The sequence below is a fragment of the Bombina bombina genome, chromosome 12 (assembly GCF_027579735.1).
Source record: "Bombina bombina isolate aBomBom1 chromosome 12, aBomBom1.pri, whole genome shotgun sequence".
In the NCBI taxonomy this organism is placed as follows: domain Eukaryota; kingdom Metazoa; phylum Chordata; class Amphibia; order Anura; family Bombinatoridae; genus Bombina; species Bombina bombina.
The window spans coordinates 70828868-70848770 of NC_069510.1; the positions used below are offsets into that span (position 1 = coordinate 70828868).

At 41.6% G+C, this 19903-nt stretch overlaps 1 protein-coding gene across 1 annotated transcript in view; it reads right to left on the reverse strand.

Moving 5' to 3' along the window:
• EXD3 (exonuclease 3'-5' domain containing 3) overlaps window positions 1-18541 on the reverse strand; it is an 849727-nt gene extending 831186 nt beyond the window's left edge. Inside the window, exon 1 of the mRNA XM_053695892.1 lies at window positions 18488-18541. The gene's annotated coding sequence lies outside the window, so the exon portion shown is untranslated. The remainder of the gene's footprint in view (window positions 1-18487) is intronic.
• Between the last annotated feature and the right edge of the window lie 1362 nt (window positions 18542-19903).

Consider the following 19903-nt stretch of genomic DNA (forward strand, 5'->3'; position numbering starts at 1 on the left):
AACCGGTGACAACCACCAGAGAAGCGAATCTCTGGTCTCCTGGTCCAGATTTAGCAAAGGGAACAGATCTGAGTAATCCCCGTTCCATTGACTGAGCATGCATAGTTGCAGCGGTCTGAGATGCAGGCGTGCAAATGGCACTATGTCCATTGCCGCTACCATTAAGCCGATTACCTCCATGCACTGAGCTACCGATGGGCTTGGAATGGAATGAAGGACATGGCAAGCATTGAGAATCTTTGATAACCTGGACTCAGTCAGGTAAATCTTCATCTCTACAGAATCTATAAGAGTCCCTAGAAAAGGAACCCGTGTGAGTGGTAACAGAGAACTCTTTTCCACGTTCACTTTCCACCCATGCGACCTCAGAAATGCTAGAACTATCTCTGTATGAGACTTTGCATTCTGAAAACTTGACGCTTGTATCAGAATGTCGTCTAGGTACGGAGCCACCCCTATGCCTCGTGGTCTTAGTACCGCCAGAAGTGAGCCCAGAACCTTCGTAAAAATTCTCGGGGCCGTGGCTAACCCGAAGGGAAGAGCCACAAACTGGTAATGCCTGTCTAGAAAGGCAAACCTCAGGTACCGATAATGATCTTTGTGAATCGGTATATGAAGGTAAGCATCCTTTAAGTCCACCGTGGTCATATATTGACCCTCTTGGATCATGGGTAGGATGGTTCGAATGGTTTCCATCTTGAACGATGGTACCCTTAGGAATTTGTTTAAGATCTTTAAGTCCAAGATTGGTCTGAAGGTTCCCTCTTTTTTGGGAACCACAAATAGATTTGAGTAAAATCCTTGTCCCTGTTCCGATCGCGGAACTGAGTGGATCACCCCCATGATTAAGAGGTCTTGTACACATTGTAGAAATGCCTCTCTCTTTACTAGGTTTGTCGATAACCTCGAAAGATGGAACCTCCCTTGTGGAGGAGAGGATTTGAAATCCAGAAGGTATCCCTGAGATATAATCTTTAACGTCCAGGGATCCTGCACATCTCTTGCCCAAGCCTGGGCAAAGAGAGAAAGTCTGCCCCCCACTAAATCCGTCTCTGGATAAGGGGCCCTGACTTCATGCTGTCTTAGGGGCGGGAGTAGGCTTTCTGGCCTGCTTGCCCTTGTTCCATGACTGGTTGCCTTTTCAACCTTGTCTGTAACGAGCAGTAGTTCCTTCCTGTTTTGGAGCGGAGGAAGTCGATGCTGCTCCTGCCTTGAAGTTACGAAAGGCACGAAAATTAGACTGTTTGGCCTTTGGTTTGGCCCTGTCCTGAGGAAGGGCGTGGCCCTTACCTCCCGTAATGTCAGCAATAATTTCCTTCAAGCCGGGCCCGAATAAGGTCTGCCCTTTGAAAGGAATGTTAAGTAGTTTAGACTTGGAAGTTACATCCGGTGACCAGGATTTAAGCCAGAGCGCTCTGCGCGCCTGTATGGCGAATCCGGAATTTTTAGCCGTAAGTTTAGTTAGATGTACTACGGGATCTGAAACAAACGCATTAGCTTGCTTAAGGGTTCTAACTTTGCTCAAGGCCTCATCCAACGGCTCTGTGCGAATCGCCTCTTCCAGAGACTCAAACCAGAATGCCGCTGCAGCCGTGACAGGCGCAATGCATGCAAGAGGCTGCAATATAATACCCTGTTGATCTGAGAAAGCACAGCTATCCTCCACCGGGAAAGTGGTACGCTTGGCTAACGTAGAAACTGCTCCCTCCACCTTAGGGACCGTCTGCCATAAGTCTCGTGTGGTGGCGTCTATAGGGAACATTTTTCTAAATATCGGGGGAGGGGAAAAAGGCACACCGGGTCTATCCCACTCCTTACTGATAATTTCTGTAAGTCTTTTTGGTATAGGAAAAACGTCAGTACACACCGGTACCGCATAGTATCTATCCAACCTACACAATTTCTCTGGAATTGCCACTGTGTCGCAATCATTCAGAGCCGCTAATACCTCCCCTAGTAACACACTGAGGTTCTCAAGCTTAAATTTAAAATTTGAAATTTCTGAATCCGGTCTCCCCGAATCAGAACCGTCACCGACAGAATGAAGCTCACCGTCCTCATGTTCTGCAAGTTGTGACGCAGTATCAGACATGGCTCTCGTGTCATCAGCGCGCTCTGTCCTTAACCCAGAGCTATCGCGTTTGCCCCTTAATTCGGGCATATTATATAATACTTCTTTCATAACATTAGCCATATCATGTAAAGTGATTTGTAAGGGCCTAGATGTACTAGGTGTCTCAATCCTACGCATCTCCCGAGCAGGAGACGCAGGTACTGACACGTGAGGAGAGTTAGGCGGCATAACTTCCCCCTCGTTGTCTGGTGATAGCTTCTTTATCGGTACAGATTGACTTTTATTCAAAGCAATATCAATACAATTGGTACACATCGTTCTATTGGGCTCCACATTGGCTTTTGAACATGATGAACAAACAGTTTCCTCTGAATCAGACATGTTTAAAACAGACTTAGCAATGAAACCAACAAGCTTGGAAATCACTTTCAATAAGTTTTACAAGCAATATAAAAAACGCTACAGCACTTCAAAAATACAGATATAATTAAACAATTCTTAACAAGAAGTGTACTATTAGCAGAGGATTGCACCCATTAGCAAAAGGATGATTAACCCCTCGATACCCAAAACGGATAAAACAGATATCAATTAAGATTTAACGCTTTTAATCACAGTCAGCACACTGTCACAGATCTGCTGTGACTGATTACCTCCCTCACAAATGAAATTTGCAGACCCCTGAGCTCTCTAGAGACGTCCTGGATCAAGGAGGAAGAAGCAGAAAGACTGTGCAATAATTTTAACTGCGCAACAAGGCGCTAAAACAAGGGCCCTCCCACTCCAATCACAACAGTGGGAGCCCTGATATAACGGTTTCCATGCAGAAAAATATGTTAGCCATGTGGAAAAAATCATGCCCAAAGCGATTTATCACCAAAGTACCTCACAAAAAACGAATAACATGCCAGTAAACGTTTTATTAAAAAACAACATTTTTCAATGTCATGCAAAGCTATCACTAAGCCTGCTACCAGTCGCTACCACTGCAGAGAAGGCTTAAGTATTATTTCAGTGTTAACAGTATTTTCTCAGTCAAATTCTAGTCCCTAGAATATAACTCGACTGCGCATACATTTATCAGCCTGATACCAGTTGCTACTACTGCATTTAAGGCTGTACTTACATCATACGGTAACAGCAGTATTTTCTTAGTCAATTCCATTCCCAGAAAATAAGGTACCGCACATACCTCATTTGCGGAGGACCCCGCATGCTATTCCCAGTCTGAAGTTACCCCACTCCTCAGAATGTCGAGAACAGCCAGTGGATCTTAGTTACGCCTGCTAAGATCATAGATAAAAAACGCAGGCAGTTTCTTCTTCCAAATACTGCCTGAGATAGAAAAACAGCACACTCCGGTGCCATTTAAAATAACAAACTTTTGATTGAAGAATAGTTAAGTAAAAACTCCAGCTCCTCTCGCGACCTCCTTCTTTGTTGAGGGTTGCAAGAGAATGACTGGATATGACATGTGAGGGGAGGAGCTATGAGGCAGCTCTGCTTGGGTGATCCTCTTGCAACTTCCTGTTGGGAAGGAGAATGTATCCCATAAGTAATGGATGACCCGTGGACTGAACACACTTAACAAGAGAAATATAATTTTGGCTCCACATTAAAAGCCACACATACACACCTATATACATTTGGAATAAAGCAAGTAACATCAGTCCTGAGAGTGCCTTCTAGATATATATACAGTATATATAAATAAATCCTATAGTGGAAATTTCTGTATATATATATATATATATATATATATATATATACACACACACTATGGCTAGTTACCACCCTAGAAGCAGCCTCTTTTTGCTCAATATGTGCCTTTCACAGAGAAGAACTTTCCTGTAGCATATCAGTCTGATCCTGACTTAACAGGCAATCCCTCTCTGAACGAGAGAAACGGCAAAACCCCAGACGTACGTTTCAGCCTATTGTGGGCCTCGTCAGTGAGGTGCAGCCATATCCCTCTAGGCACACTGAGCAACGGGTCCACGTCTGGATTCCCGTATCACACTTCGGGAGACTTCCCTAAGTGTCATAATTTGCATAAATAAAAAAAAAAAATCTATCAGTACAGCTAATTTTATATATATATATATATATATATTATAAGCTGTACTGAAGTTTGCTGTGAGTGCTAGCCCTTGCATTGGATATATATATATATATATACATACACATACACACACACATATATACATAGGCACACATACATAGCCTGGTCATTTAGAAAGGATATACACGCACACACAAACATATATTTCCAATTGGCTCATATAGCCAACGTCATGAAATTTGACCATTTTTATTTCTCATCAAAACAGCAAAGTAAGGTAATGTTTCGCGGAATTAGACATACTGTGGGTTGAGGTTACACCCAAGTTGTTGGGGGAAAAAAAATCACACACAGTTGGGGAGCAGCATTATCTAAATAATCAGATCAGAACTTGTATTCTTTAACAGCTGGCCTATGTTTTTAGTTTGCACCCGAGACCTCACTGTGTGGGGAGAGGGGACGTCCTAGACATAAACTTATTCTCATCAGCTGAGAGACTTAAAGCATTGCAGATGGCTAGAAAAGTTGTCCCCAGAGATCCCTGATGCAGACTAAACAGTGGGAGATATTAAAAAAAAAACTAAACAGAGACCCCCATCAAACACAGCAGCCTACAGTGAAAAACATTCAAAGCCAATCTGTGCTCACAAACCGCAACCAATAAATGTCTTGTGCTCACAGGCTGATGGGCACACAGACGTATAAACATTTTGCACATATCACTTTTCATAGGTTCCTGAAAATACTGAGTGACATAACAGGAAGGGCATTAGAGTTCAAGTGTACGGCTTGTCAGCCATCTGACACTCTCTTCTCTTTAGTCCCTTTTTGTTGCCTTCTTAAAGGGACATTAAATACTTTGAGATGGTCATATAAAATGATAAATCGTATATATATATATATATATATATATATATATATATATATATATATAAAACAAAGTCTTCAATATACTTTCATAATTTATTTTGTCCACTTTTCCTATAATTCCATTTTGAAATTGTGAACATTTCAGTTACTGTTAGAAATGAAAGTGCATAAAGAAGAGAAAGAGGAGAGTAGGGATTTATCTTTTGTTGTTGTTGTTGTTGCTGTTCTGTTTTTGTTTTAAGTATAAACAGAAATGTTCAACATTATTTATGTTAAAGGGACAGTCTAGGCCAAAATAAACTTTCATGATTCAGATAGAGCATGTAATTTTAAACAATTTTCCAATTTACTTTTATCACCAATTTTGCTTTGTTCTCTTGGTATTCTTAGTTGAAAGCTTAACCTAGGAGGTTCATATGCTAATTTCTTAGACCTTGAAGGCCACCTCTTTTCAGAGGGTGTTAGTTCACGTATTTCATATAGATAACACTGTGCTCGTGCACGTGAAGTTATCTGGGAGCAGGCACTGATTGGCTAGACTGCAAGTCTGTCAAAAGAACTGAAATAAAGGGACAGTTTGCAGAGGCTTAGATACAAGATAATCACAGAGGTTAAAAGTATATTAAATTAACTGTGTTGGTTATACAAAACTGGGGAATGGGTAATAAAGGGATTATCTATCTTTTAAAACAATACAAATTATGGTGTAGACTGTCCCTTTAAGAGAGATACTGTATTGTTGTTTTTTTGTACTTTGGTTAAAATCAAGGAAAGAAAGAGAGAAGAATTGTAACCTAAGGAATAAGGTGCTATGTTATTCTAAAAAGATGAGTACGTCAATGGACTTATTTTTCTTCTATTTGGGAGAATGTTTGTTTCTTCTTTTTTCATTTTTTTTGTCTTGTCTGTAGTACCACTTACAACATCATTGTTTTTGTTACAGTATTTGCCTTTTGGAATGGATGTTGATTAAAAAGAAAAAGAAATGGAAGTGCAGAACACTGTTATACTCAACAGAGAGAGAGAGAGAGAAACCTTATACACTATACAAACATATAGAAAACTACATCTGTGACGCTAATAGAGATAAATATATAAGTGGTATAAGGCTATAAGTAACAAATAGAGATGAGTTACATAGCAGATCAGTAAGGTAATATCCTTACACTATAAAACTACAAAAAAATAATATCAGATGACAGAAATCGTTCAATGTGGACATAAAAGATTTATGCATAAAAAACTTGCACTGATAAAAACACATACATAACGAAATATAAAACGAATATATGAAAAATAAAAAAATGTATGTTAAAAACAATGGCAAAAGTTGATATGGGGACTCCGTTCAACACGGAGTCCCAGATAGGTATGAATATTTCCAATGATCCTGTAAAAGATAAGATCAGACATGGGATCGTTGTCAGATTATGGCAGAGTTATTCACTTTTTTTCTTACACCGAAAGTGGAGTAAAGATGACCAGATCAGGTGTATTTTCCTTTGAGGTCCTTTCCATCACCCACCTGCTCCACCCCCGTCTGTCTTTAGTGCTCAAGACCTGGCAGACTACTTTTTAAACAAAACGCGCACTATCCGAAGCAACATCCCAACACCAACCTGCAATATTCCATCAACAGGCCCAGTTACTCCCTTTGCCACTCTCTGCATCTTCCATCCAGCTAATGAGAATGAAGTTTCCTCCTTACTATCTTCCTCAGGCCTCACTACCTGCCCACTCGACCCTATCCCTTCCCATCTAATACCCTCCCTATCTTCCACCCTCACTCCTGCTCTTACACACATCTTCAACCTATCTCTCTCTACCGGCTCATTCCCATCTTCTTTCAAACGCGCAAAAGTCACTCCCATACTCAAAAAACCCTTCCTCGACCCTAATTCCCATGAAAGCTACCGCCCCACATCACTGCTTCCAATAACATCAAAACTCCTTGAAAAACTAGTTTAAATCACCTAACCCACTTCCTGTCCACCAACTCCTTGCTTGACCCCCTGCAATTCAGATTCCGCCCCAAACACTCAACTGAGACTTCCCTTACACCAAGGTTATGAACGATCTCTCCGCTAAAAATATTGGCCACTACTCCATACTCATCCTACTTGACCTCTCAGCTGCCTTCAACACAGTTGACCACCCCCTCCTCCTACAGACCCTTAGCTCTTTAGGCCTCTGTGACACTGCTCTTTCCTGGATTCAGCAGAAGCTTAGACACAAGGTAATTACAGAGGTAAAAAGTATATTTGTATTACAGTGTTGGTTATGCAGAACTGGGGAATGGTAAATAAGGGATTATCTATATTTTTAAACAATAACATTTTTGGTGTTTACTATCCCTTTAAATGGTACAGAGAGACAAACTATGTTTACAAACCTTTTCATTACATGAGGAAATTTGTATGCAATGTTGCTCCAAGTAGCAGCCAGTTACCCCCTCTCTGCAGACGGATCCAATAAAGCCCCCTCCCTCTCCTGTCCCCATCCTACAGCCACATGTGGATTGTATCTCAATGCAAGACAGAGCTTTTCTGGTGAACTCGCAGTTCCCCACAGGGGGAATATGCCTAGATCAGTCCCATAAATCTGGACGAAAAAAATATTTTGCGGTTGGCTCAAAAACTGCATTTGCATCCTTTACAGAAAAGCACAAAACCACACACGCTCACAAAGAATGGAATTCAGATTAAAAAAAAAAAACAGTTCAGCCGCCCGTCTTCAGAGAGACCGACATTTGGAGACCCCCAGATTTGCTCTGCCTGGAGAATACAAATCTGCTCTTTAACTATCAAGATGCAACATGTGGCCATAATGATAAAAACAAACAACAAAAAAAGATTTGTGGTTTGCAGGAAAATATGTTTCCATCTCACTTTAGAACCGGGGGAAAGCCATTTGCAAACAACAGCAAAAACAGAAAAGCCATTTACAGCATAGGTCATTAAATGATGTTATTTATATTATGTATCTAAAATACATATCTATATTTCTATATATCTTTATCTCTAGGTATACAGCCTAGATCCAGTTAACCCCTTAACAACCCCAACGTACCTTTGCACGTCGCTGGTCATTTAACCCCTTAATGACTGACGACGTGCAGGGTACGCCCTCTAAAAAAATACAGTTAACGACCGAGGACGTACCCTGTACGTTGTCGGTCTGGGAAAGCGGTGGAAGCGATCCTGAACGCTTCCAGACGCTTTCCGGTTATTGCAGTGATGCCTCGATATAGAGGCATCCTGCAATAACACCCCTTGGCCATCCGATGCAGAGAGAGCCACTCTGTGGCCCTCTCTGCACCGGACATCGATGGGCGGTATCGCTGGTGGGTGGGAGCCGACATAGGAGGCGGGTGGGCGGCCATCGATGGGCCCTATGACGGCGAGGGGGGTGGGATAGGGGCGGAGGTAGCCGGCGGCGCGCACTGACGCACGCGCGTGCATAGGAGGGCGGGGGTGGGCAAGTGCACGGGGAGTGAGCGGGTGGGAACCGCTACACTAAGGCAAATTTCTTGTGAACAGTGGGAAAAAGGGGGGGGAAGCGAGCTGTATTTTTTTTTAGAAACGATCAGGCAGGGGGTGGGGGGTTGATCTGTGGGGGGGGAGCTACACTACACACACAAAAAAAAAAATTTTTTGCAAACTGGGTACTGGCAGACAGCTGCCAGTACCCAAGATGGCCCCCAATAAGGCAGAAGGGGAGGGTTAGAGAGCTGTTTCGGGGGGGATCAGGGAGGTTGGGGGCTCAGGGGGGGGATCCTACACAGTAGCATATATAATATAATAAAATAATTAAAACATACCTTTTTATTTTAGTACTGGCAGACTTTCTGCCAGTACTTAAGATGGCGGGGACAATTGTGGGGTGGGGAGGGAAGGGAGCTGTTTGGGAGGGATCAGGGGGTGTGATGTGTCAGGTGGGAGGTTGATCTCTACACTAAAGCTAAAATTAATCTTGCAAGCTCCCTACAAGCTACCTAATTAACCCCTTCACTGCTAGGCATAATAGACGTGTGATGTGCAGCAGGATTTAGCGGCCTTCTAATTACCAAACAGCAACACCAAACCCATATATGTCTGCTATTGCTGAACAAAGGGGATCCCAGAGAAGCATTTACAACCATTGGAGCCATAATTGTACAAGCTGTTTGTAAATAATTTCAGTAAGAAACCTAAAGTTTGTGAAAAAGTTTGTGAAAAAGTGAACTTTTTTTTTTATTTGATCGCATTTGGCGGTGAAATGGTGGCATGGAATATACCAAAATGGACCTAGCTCAATACTTTGGGTTATCTACTACACTACACTAAAGCTAAAATTTACCCTACAAACTCCCTACAAGCTCTCTAATTAACCCCTTCACTGGTGGGCATAATACACGTGTGGTGCGCAGCAGCATTTAGTGGCCTTCTAATTACTAAAAAGCAACGCCAGAGACATATATGTCTGCTATTTCTGAACAAAGGGGATCCCAGAGAAGCATTTACAACCATGTGTGCCATAATTGCAAATAATTTCAGTAAGAAACCTAAAGCTTGTGAAAAAATTTGTGAAAAAGTGGACAATTTTTTTTATTTGATCGCATTTGGCAGTGAAAGGGTGGCATGAAATATACCAAAATGGGCCTAGATCAATACTTTGGGATGTCTTCTAAAAAAAAAAATATTTACATGTCAAGGGATATTCAGGGATTCCTGACAGACAGTGTCCCAATGTAACTAGCGCTAATTTTGGAAAAAAACATAATTTATGCTTACCTGATAAATTCCTTTCTTCTGTTGTGTGATCAGTCCACGGGTCATCATTACTTCTGGGATATAACTCCTCCCCAACAGGAAATGCAAGAGGATTCACCCAGCAGAGCTGCATATAGCTCCTCCCCTCTACGTCACTCCCAGTCATTCGACCAAGAATCAACGAGAAAGGAGAAACCAAGGGTGAAGTGGTGACTGGAGTATAATTTAAAAGATATTTACCTGCCTTAAAAAACAGGGCGGGCCGTGGACTGATCACACAACAGAAGAAAGGAATTTATCAGGTAAGCATAAATTATGTTTTCTTCTGTTATGTGTGATCAGTCCACGGGTCATCATTACTTCTGGGATACCAATACCAAAGCAAAAGTACACGGATGACGGGAGGGATAGGCAGGCTCATTATACAGAAGGAACCACTGCCTGAAGAACCTTTCTCCCAAAAATAGCCTCCGAAGAAGCAAAAGTGTCAAATTTGTAAAATTTGGAAAAAATATGAAGCGAAGACCAAGTTGCAGCCTTGCAAATCTGTTCAACAGAGGCCTCATTCTTAAAGGCCCAAGTGGAAGCAACAGCTCTAGTAGAATGAGCTGTAATTCTTTCAGGAGGCTGCTGTCCAGCAGTCTCATAGGCTAAACGAATTATGCTACGAAGCCAGAAGGAGAGAGAGGTAGCCGAAGCCTTATGACCTCTCCTCTGACCAGAGTACACGACAAACAGGGAAGACGTTTGTCGAAAATCCTTAGTTGCCTGCAAGTAGAACTTGAGGGCACGAACTACATCCAGATTGTGTAGAAGACGTTCCTTCTTTGAAGAAGGATTCGGGCACAGGGAAGGCACCACGATCTCTTGATTGATGTTCCTGTTAGTGACTACCTTAGGTAAGAACCCAGGTTTTGTACGCAGAACTACCTTATCTGAATGAAAAATCAAATAAGGAGAATCACAATGTAAAGCTGATAACTCAGAGACTCTCAGAGCCGAAGAAATAGCCATTAAAAATAACACTTTCCAAGATAACAACTTTATATCAATGGAATGAAGGGGTTCAAACGGAACTCCTTGTAGAACGTTAAGAACAAGGTTTAAACTCCATGGCGGAGCAACCGTTTTAAACACAGGCTTGATCCTAGCTAAAGCCTGACAAGAGGCCTGGACGTCTGGATTTTCTGACAGACGCCTGTGTAACAAGATGGACAGAGCTGAGATCTGTCCCTTTAATGAGCTAGCCGATAAACCCTTTTCTAAACCTTCTTGTAGAAAGGACAATATCCTAGGAATCCTAACCTTACTCCAGGAGTAACCTTTGGATTCGCACCAGTATAGGTATTTACGCCATATCTTATGGTAAATCCTTCTGGTAACAGGCTTCCTAGCCTGTATCAGGGTATCAATAACCGACTCAGAAAACCCACGTTTTGATAAAATCAAGCGTTCAATTTCCAAGCAGTCAGCTTCAGAGAAGTTAGATTTTGATGTTTGAATGGACCCTGTATCAGAAGGTCCTGTCTTAGAGGTAGAGACCAAGGCGGACAGGATGACATGTCCACTAGATCTGCATACCAAGTCCTGCGTGGCCATGCAGGCGCTATTAGAATCACTGATGCTCTCTCCTGTTTGATTTTGGCAATCAATCGAGGAAGCAGCGGGAAGGGTGGAAACACATAAGCCATCCCGAAGTTCCAAGGTGCTGTCAAAGCATCTATCAGAACCGCTCCCGGATCCCTGGATCTGGACCCGTAGCGAGGAAGTTTGGCGTTCTGGCGAGACGCCATGAGATCTATCTCTGGTTTGCCCCAACGTCGAAGTATTTGGGCAAAGACCTCCGGATGAAGTTCCCACTCCCCCGGATGAAAAGTCTGGCGACTCAAGAAATCCGCCTCCCAGTTCTCCACTCCCGGGATGTGGATTGCTGACAGGTGGCAAGAGTGAGACTCTGCCCAGCGAATTATCTTTGATACTTCCATCATTGCTAGGGAGCTTCTTGTCCCTCCCTGATGGTTGATGTAAGCTACAGTCGTGATGTTGTCCGACTGAAACCTGATGAACCCCCGAGTTTTTAACTGAGGCCAAGCTAGAAGGGCATTGAGAACTGCTCTCAATTCCAGAATGTTTATTGGCAGGAGACTTTCCTCCTGACTCCATTGTCCCTGAGCCTTCAGAGAATTCCAGACAGCGCCCCAACCTAGTAGGCTGGTGTCTGTTGTTACAATTGTCCAGTCCGGCCTGCTGAATGGCATCCCCCTGGACAGATGTGGCCGAGAAAGCCACCATAGAAGAGAGTTTCTGGTCTCTTGATCCAGATTCAGAGTAGGGGACAAGTCTGAGTAATCCCCATTCCACTGACTCAGCATGCACAATTGCAGCGGTCTGAGATGTAGACGTGCAAAGGGTACTATGTCCATTGCTGCTACCATTAAGCCGATCACCTCCATGCATTGAGCTACTGACGGGAGTTGAATGGAATGAAGAACACGGCATGCATTTAGAAGCTTTGTTAATCTGTCTTCTGTCAGATAAATCTTCATTTCTACAGAATCTATAAGAGTCCCCAAGAATGGAACTCTTGTGAGAGGAAAGAGAGAACTCTTCTTTTCGTTCACTTTCCATCCATGCGACCTTAGAAATGCCAGAACTAACTCTGTATGAGACTTGGCAGTTTGAAAGCTTGAAGCTTGTATCAGAATGTCGTCTAGGTACGGAGCTACCGAAATTCCTCGCGGTCTTAGTACCGCCAGAAGGGCACCCAGAACCTTTGTGAAGATTCTTGGAGCCGTAGCCAATCCGAATGGAAGAGCTACAAACTGGTAATGCCTGTCTAAGAAGGCAAACCTTAGATACCGGTAATGATCTTTGCGAATCGGTATGTGAAGGTAAGCATCCTTTAAATCCACTGTGGTCATGTACTGACCCTTTTGGATCATGGGTAAGATTGTCCGAATAGTTTCCATTTTGAACGATGGAACTCTTAGGAATTTGTTTAGGATCTTTAAATCCAAGATTGGCCTGAAAGTTCCCTCTTTTTTGGGAACCACAAACAGGTTTGAGTAAAACCCTTGTCCTTGTTCCGACCGCGGAACCGATGGATCACTCCCATTAATAACAGATCTTGTACACAGCGTAGAAACGCTTCTTTCTTTATCTGGTTTGTTGACAACCTTGACAGATGAAATCTCCCTCTTGGGGGAGAGAATTTGAAGTCTAGAAGGTATCCCTGAGATATGATCTCTAGCGCCCAGGGATCCTGAACATCTCTTGCCCAAGCCTGGGCGAAGAGAGAGAGTCTGCCCCCCACTAGATCCGGTCCCGGATCGGGGGCCCTCGATTCATGCTGTCTTTGGGGCAGCAGCAGGTTTCCTGGCCTGCTTGCCCTTGTTCCAGGACTGGTTAGGTTTCCAGCCTTGTCTGTAACGAGCAACAGCTCCTTCCTGTTTTGGTGCAGTGGAAGTTGGTGCTGCTCCTGTTTTGAAATTCCGAAAGGGACGAAAATTAGACTGTCTAGCCTTAGCTTTGGCTTTGTCTTGAGGCAGGGCGTGGCCCTTACCTCCTGTAATGTCAGCGATAATTTCTTTCAAACCGGGCCCAAATAAAGTTTGCCCCTTGAAAGGTATATTAAGTAATTTGGACTTAGAAGTTACATCAGCTGACCAGGATTTTAGCCACAGCGCCCTACGTGCCTGAATGGCGAATCCTGAGTTCTTAGCCGTAAGTTTGGTTAAATGTACTACGGCCTCCGAAATGAATGAATTAGCTAGTTTAAGGACTCTAAGCCTGTCCGTAATGTCGTCCAGCGTAGCTGAACTAAGGTTCTCTTCCAGAGACTCAATCCAAAATGCTGCCGCAGCCGTAATCGGCGCGATGCATGCATGGGGTTGCAATATAAAACCTTGTTGAACAAACATTTTCTTAAGGTAACCCTCTAATTTTTTATCCATTGGATCTGAAAAAGCACAGCTATCCTCCACCGGGATAGTGGTACGCTTAGCTAAAGTAGAAACTGCTCCCTCCACCTTAGGGACCGTTTGCCATAAGTCCCGTGTGGTGGCGTCTATTGGAAACATCTTTCTAAATATTGGAGGGGGGTGAGAACGGCACACCGGGTCTATCCCACTCCTTAGTAACAATTTCAGTTAGTCTCTTAGGTATAGGAAAAACGTCAGTACTTGCCGGTACCGCAAAGTATTTATCCAACCTACACAATTTCTCTGGTATTGCAACAGTGTTACAATCATTAAGAGCCGCTAAAACCTCCCCTAGTAATACACGGAGGTTCTCCAATTTAAATTTAAAATTTGAAATATCTGAATCCAATCTGTTTGGATCAGAACCGTCACCCACAGAATGAAGCTCTCCGTCCTCATGCTCTGCAAGCTGTGACGCAGTATCAGACATGGCCCTAGTATTATCAGCGCACTCTGTTCTCACCCCAGAGTGATCACGCTTGCCTCTTAGTTCTGGTAATTTAGCCAAAACTTCGGTCATAACAGTAGCCATATCTTGTAATGTTATCTGTAATGGCCGCCCAGATGTACTAGGCGCCACAATATCACGCACCTCCCGGGCGGGAGATGCAGGTACTGACACGTGAGGCGAGTTAGTCGGCATAACTCTCCCCTCGCTGTTTGGTGAAATTTGTTCAATTTGTACAGATTGGCTTTTATTTAAAGTAGCATCAATACAGTTAGTACATAAATTTCTATTGGGCTCCACCTTGGCATTGGAACAAATGACACAGGTATCTTCCGCTGAATCAGACATGTTTAACACCCTAGCAATAAACTTGCAACTTGGTTACAATCTTATTTAACAAAAACGTACTGTGCCTCAAAGAAGCACTAAACGATTAAATGACAGTTGAAATAATGAACTGAAAAAACAGTTATAGCATCAATCCTTAAAAACAACACAACTTTTAGCAAAGGTTTGTTCCCATTAGTAAAGTAACAATAATTAAATTTGAAGCATAAAAATTACAGAGCAACGTTTTTAATCACAGTCAATATATAAGTCTCACACCTCTGCTGAGAGAATCTACCTCCCTCTAAAGAAGTTTGAAGACCCCTGAGTTCTGTTAGAGATGAACCGGATCATGCAGGAAATACAAGAGTAACTGACTGGAAATTTTTGATGCGTAGCAAAGAGCGCCAAAAACGGCCCCTCCCCCTCACACACAGCAGTGAGAGAGAAACGAAACTGTCACAATTAAAACAAGCAACTGCCAAGTGGAAAAATAATGCCCAAACATTTATTCACTCAGTACCTCAGAAAATGCAAACGATTCTACATTCCAGCAAAAACGTTTAACATAATAAATACCTATTAAAAAGGTTTAATGTACTTTTAACAGAGTAATTCCAGTGAAATACCATCCCCAGAATACTGAAGTGTAGAGTATACATACATGTCATTATAACGGTATGGCAGGATTTTCTCATCAATTCCATTCAGAAAATAAAAACTGCTACATACCTCAATGCAGATTCATCTGCCCGCTGTCCCCTGATCTGAAGCTTTTACCTCCCTCAGATGGCCGAGAAACAGCAATATGATCTTAACTACTCCGGTTAAAATCATAGTAAAAACTCTGGTAGATTCTTCTTCAAACTCTGCCAGAGAGGCAATAACACGCTCCGGTGCTATTGTAAAATAACAAACTTTTGATTGAAGTTATAAAAACTAAGTATAATCACCATAGTCCTCTCACACATCCTATCTAGTCGTTGGGTGCAAGAGAATGACTGGGAGTGACGTAGAGGGGAGGAGCTATATGCAGCTCTGCTGGGTGAATCCTCTTGCATTTCCTGTTGGGGAGGAGTTATATCCCAGAAGTAATGATGACCCGTGGACTGATCACACATAACAGAAGAAAAAGTGGTTTGGAAATAGCAAAGTGCTACTTGTACTTATTGCCCTATAACTTGCAAAAAAAGCAAACGTAAACATTGGGTATTTCTAAACTCAGGACAAAATTTAGAAACTATTTAGCATGGGTGTTTTTTGGTGGTTGTAGATGTGTAACAGATTTTGGGGGTCAAAGTTAGAAAAAGTGTGTTTTTTTCCATTTTTTCCTCACATTTTATAAAAGATTTTTTTATAGTAAATTATAAGATATGATGAAAATAATGATATCTTTAGAAAGTCCATTTAATAGCGAGAAAAAATGTATATAATATGTGTGGGTACAGTAAATGAGTAAGAGTTGAAAATTACAGCTAAACACAAACACCTCAAAAATGTAAAAATAGCCTTGGTCCCAAACGGACAGAAAATGGAAAAGTGCTGTGGTCATTAAGGGACTTTCTGCTTATAATAGCGCTGGTCTCACAATGAGCGGCAAGACCGCACTATTAGGCCCTCCCTCCCCTCCTGCAGGTTTCCTAATAGTGCGGTCTCGCAGCTACCAACCTCCATAGAAAGACCAGAGAAGTATTGGGTCGTAAAGGGGTTAGACCCATATCTGAAACTAAATGTATCACAGAAAAAATTTCCTGCAACATCACAACTTGAAAATTACACAAATCAGAGATTTGTACCCATCCCTCGTCACAGCTGTGAGCTGCAAGTTAAAGGGATATGAAACCCAATTTTTTTCTTTTTCATGATTTAGATAGATCATGCAATTTTAAGCAACTTTCTAATTTACTCCTTTTATCAAATTTTCTTTGTTCTTTTGGTATCTTTAATTGAAAATCAGGAATGTAAGCTTAGGAGCCGGACCATTTTTCATTCAGCACTTTGGGTAGCCCTTGCTGATTGGTGGCAAAATGTAGCCACCAATCATCAAGCGCTACACAGGGTGCAGAACCTCCTTAGCTTACACTCCTGATTCTTCAATTAAAGATACAAAGAGAACGCAAACAAAATGTATAATAGGAGTCAATTAGAAAGTTGCTTAACCCTTTCACCAAAATGGACGTATGTATACGTAGTGTGGTAGTTTGGCTATCGTACTGCACAACGTTTATATACATCTGAGCTTACTCCGGAGGTACTCCGGTTTCATATAAAGGGCAGATGCCAGATCGTTACAGAAGGTGACACTGTAAAAAGCAAAGTTTTGTTATGGTCTGATGCAAAAACAGAGAACGTGTTGTTATATTTCTTTTCATTGATAAAATCTGTATCAACTTATTGTATTATAAGAATGTTTATTAAAGTGACATTAAACACTAAATAAATTGTTGCTTGAAAGATGTATCCAAAGCAAAGATAAGCCTGGAATAATGTGTATATGTATTTTTTAAAGTTATATTAGTTGTTTAAATATTGAAAAAATATGGTGGGTGCCGCCATATTGTAACTTAGATTACCTTTTCTGCAGAGGCCAATTAGGAATGGGTTATAAACAGCTTACTAGAGTGTGCAACCAATGACTGTGTGGGATATAGCGGTGTCTGCACTTCCATGTTTAACATAAATTGGAAAAGATCACAATATTCAGCATTAAATTGCAGGAAAGGAGAACAAAATAAATAATGAAAGTAAATTACAAAAATGTTTTACTACATGTAATTAAACAATTTATTATAATATCTTGAGCTGTTTACAGTAACAAATCTTGAAAGTGATGCAGCATAGCTGTAAAAAGCTGACTAGAAAATATCACCTGAACATCTCTATGTAAAAAAGGAAGCTATTTTACCTCAAATTTCCTATGTATTCACACCCCACTGTAAAGAGACTTTAGTCCCAGGACTTGCAAGGGAGTGAGCATCTGGCATGTGCAGGCACAGTCATGTGATTTTCCAATTCAGTGTAAGGAAGTTTACTGAGAAATCTCATGAGATCACAGCAAATCAAGGCCTCAGCACTGCTGATGCTGATTGGCTGTTGTGTTGTTGTTATTTAGTTTGTTTGTATTGTTTTTCAACTTGCAGCTTTACAACAGCTCTAACTGTTCACAGAGCACTTACTCTGGTGAGCTAAAGAAATTTGATGTAAAACAGAGATGTTCAGGAGATATTTTTATGTCGGCTTTTTACATTTACGTTGCATCACTTTCAAGTGATTTAGCATTTGGGTATTATCTCCCTTTAGTTTCCCTTTAAAAATTGGAAAACCGGAAGAAAAAAAGGGAAATAAAAATTAAAATGGGAGCTTGTCAGCTTTGGAATTGCGAAACACGACTGTGAGACATGATATTTCATACGGGCAATATAATCTTCATGAATTCTGCAGGCTAGGCCTGTGTAGGTGAAAAATCTTGACCCGTCTGTAGAATGCCCCATAACAAACACGGCCAGCCTCTCTAGACACCTGGTGTCCTATCCAGTGCGACTACTTTACCATAGCAAAAACAGACGTGAATGTCTTACAATTACAAAGATTTACAGAAACCAATTTGCAAAGCTTAAGTGTTGGGGTTATAATTATTGTTTAGATGATTGTTTTTCAATGTTTTTAGTGGATTTCATTTTATGTGCGAGATATCAGGTACTGGGAATCTCATGTACCTATAGATGCTAATGGGATTAACGTCAACTAATAAAATGCCTGTGACGAGGTCCCTTAATCTAATTAATCCAGGCCTAGATCTCTGGATCTATAATCTCCATGGTATACAATGGACTGGGTGCACATCCCACAAAGTTATCAGCACTCTAAGAAGTAAAACGCTACTAAGGGTTAAAGGGATATGAAACAGTGCTTCTTTAGTGATAGAAAATATAAAACATATAAACAAACATTGTGTTAAAAAAGCAAACCACTTACTTGTGTTCTTGCAAAATGAGCAGTTGAAAATTCTCAGTGTAATCACAGCCTGTAGGGAGATAAGGGAGTTTCATTATAGAACACAAGAGGACTTCCTGTCACATGATTTTTGTCCTCTAGTGAGTATGGGCAAGTAATGGACTAGAACTAGTATAATCGTCTCCTAGCAACTATTTACAAAAGAAAAGTTCCTCCTTTGCCTTTCTGTGGAGACCACAGCCCCTTGTGAGGCTGTGACAGGAAGTAATAGACACAAAAGGAAAAAATATTTTAAAATGATGAATAATGTATATTGCAATGATTTCTAGTAAGTATAACCCACTGCTTAGTGCTTTTGTATTACAACAACGAAAGAGATTGTTTAAATATCCCCTTATCTATACAGATAAAAAAAGCAATAGCAAGCATCAAAGGTTGGACACCACTCACTCCTGGCCAAAACTGCTGAAAACAGGATGTTATTTTTATATATATTTTTTTTTACACAACAGTTGGCCAAAGTTTGAGATCCCACACGCTTCTGAATGGGATTTCTAGTATGTGGGCAAACCCATTTTGTTGGCTCCAGACACTACATGCAGATTTCACCTAAGATGGTGCCCAGCTACTAGCAACTCACCTAAAAAAGATCTAAAAAACCTGGATACAAACTACACTTACAGACTGGATCAGGAGCACATACCAGTGTAATACAGAGAAATATTATATAATATGTTAACAACAGAGTTCTCTCTTAAAAGATAATGGACACCAAATTTTGGAGCACAAGTATAAACATTTACTGCAGCACTTTACACAGCAGCTCTTCATTTAAACAAAGGTTTAAAAAAACATTTTTGTCGGGGAGTTTAAAAAGGACAGAAGGCTGCATTAGAGCATATTCTTACGGTACTATTGCTTGCCTATACCTTCCAACATTTGTAGCTAGGTATTAGGAACTCAGAAGGTTGAGGAGAGCTGTCACCATTTTGTGGGCAAAGCAGTATCAGGCAGGGTGGGGTAATGGGTGTGTCTGGTGGATTGAGGGCATGACTGTGTTCTATGGGCGGGCTAAGGAAAAATCTGAAAATGGGGAAATATGGCCGTTTCAGAGGGACAGCGAGACATAGCTCAGAATTATGGACTGTCCTCTCAAATAGGGATAGTTGGGAGGTCTGCCCTGATGATCCTGAGCAGAACAAAGTTGGTGATTGGCAGCTATGCAAATCTGCTGTTTCTGAATGGATCATTGGCCATAGTCAACTCTTGACCAGTAGTGCATTGCTGGTCCTGTAGATGACTTTAACTGTGTTTAACCCCTTTGTGGAAGTTAAAACACACAGGCCTAACCCCCCTTGTGGAATTTAAACACACAGGCCTAACCACTTGTGGAAGTTAAACACACAGGCCTAACCACTTGTGGAAGTTAAAGACAAA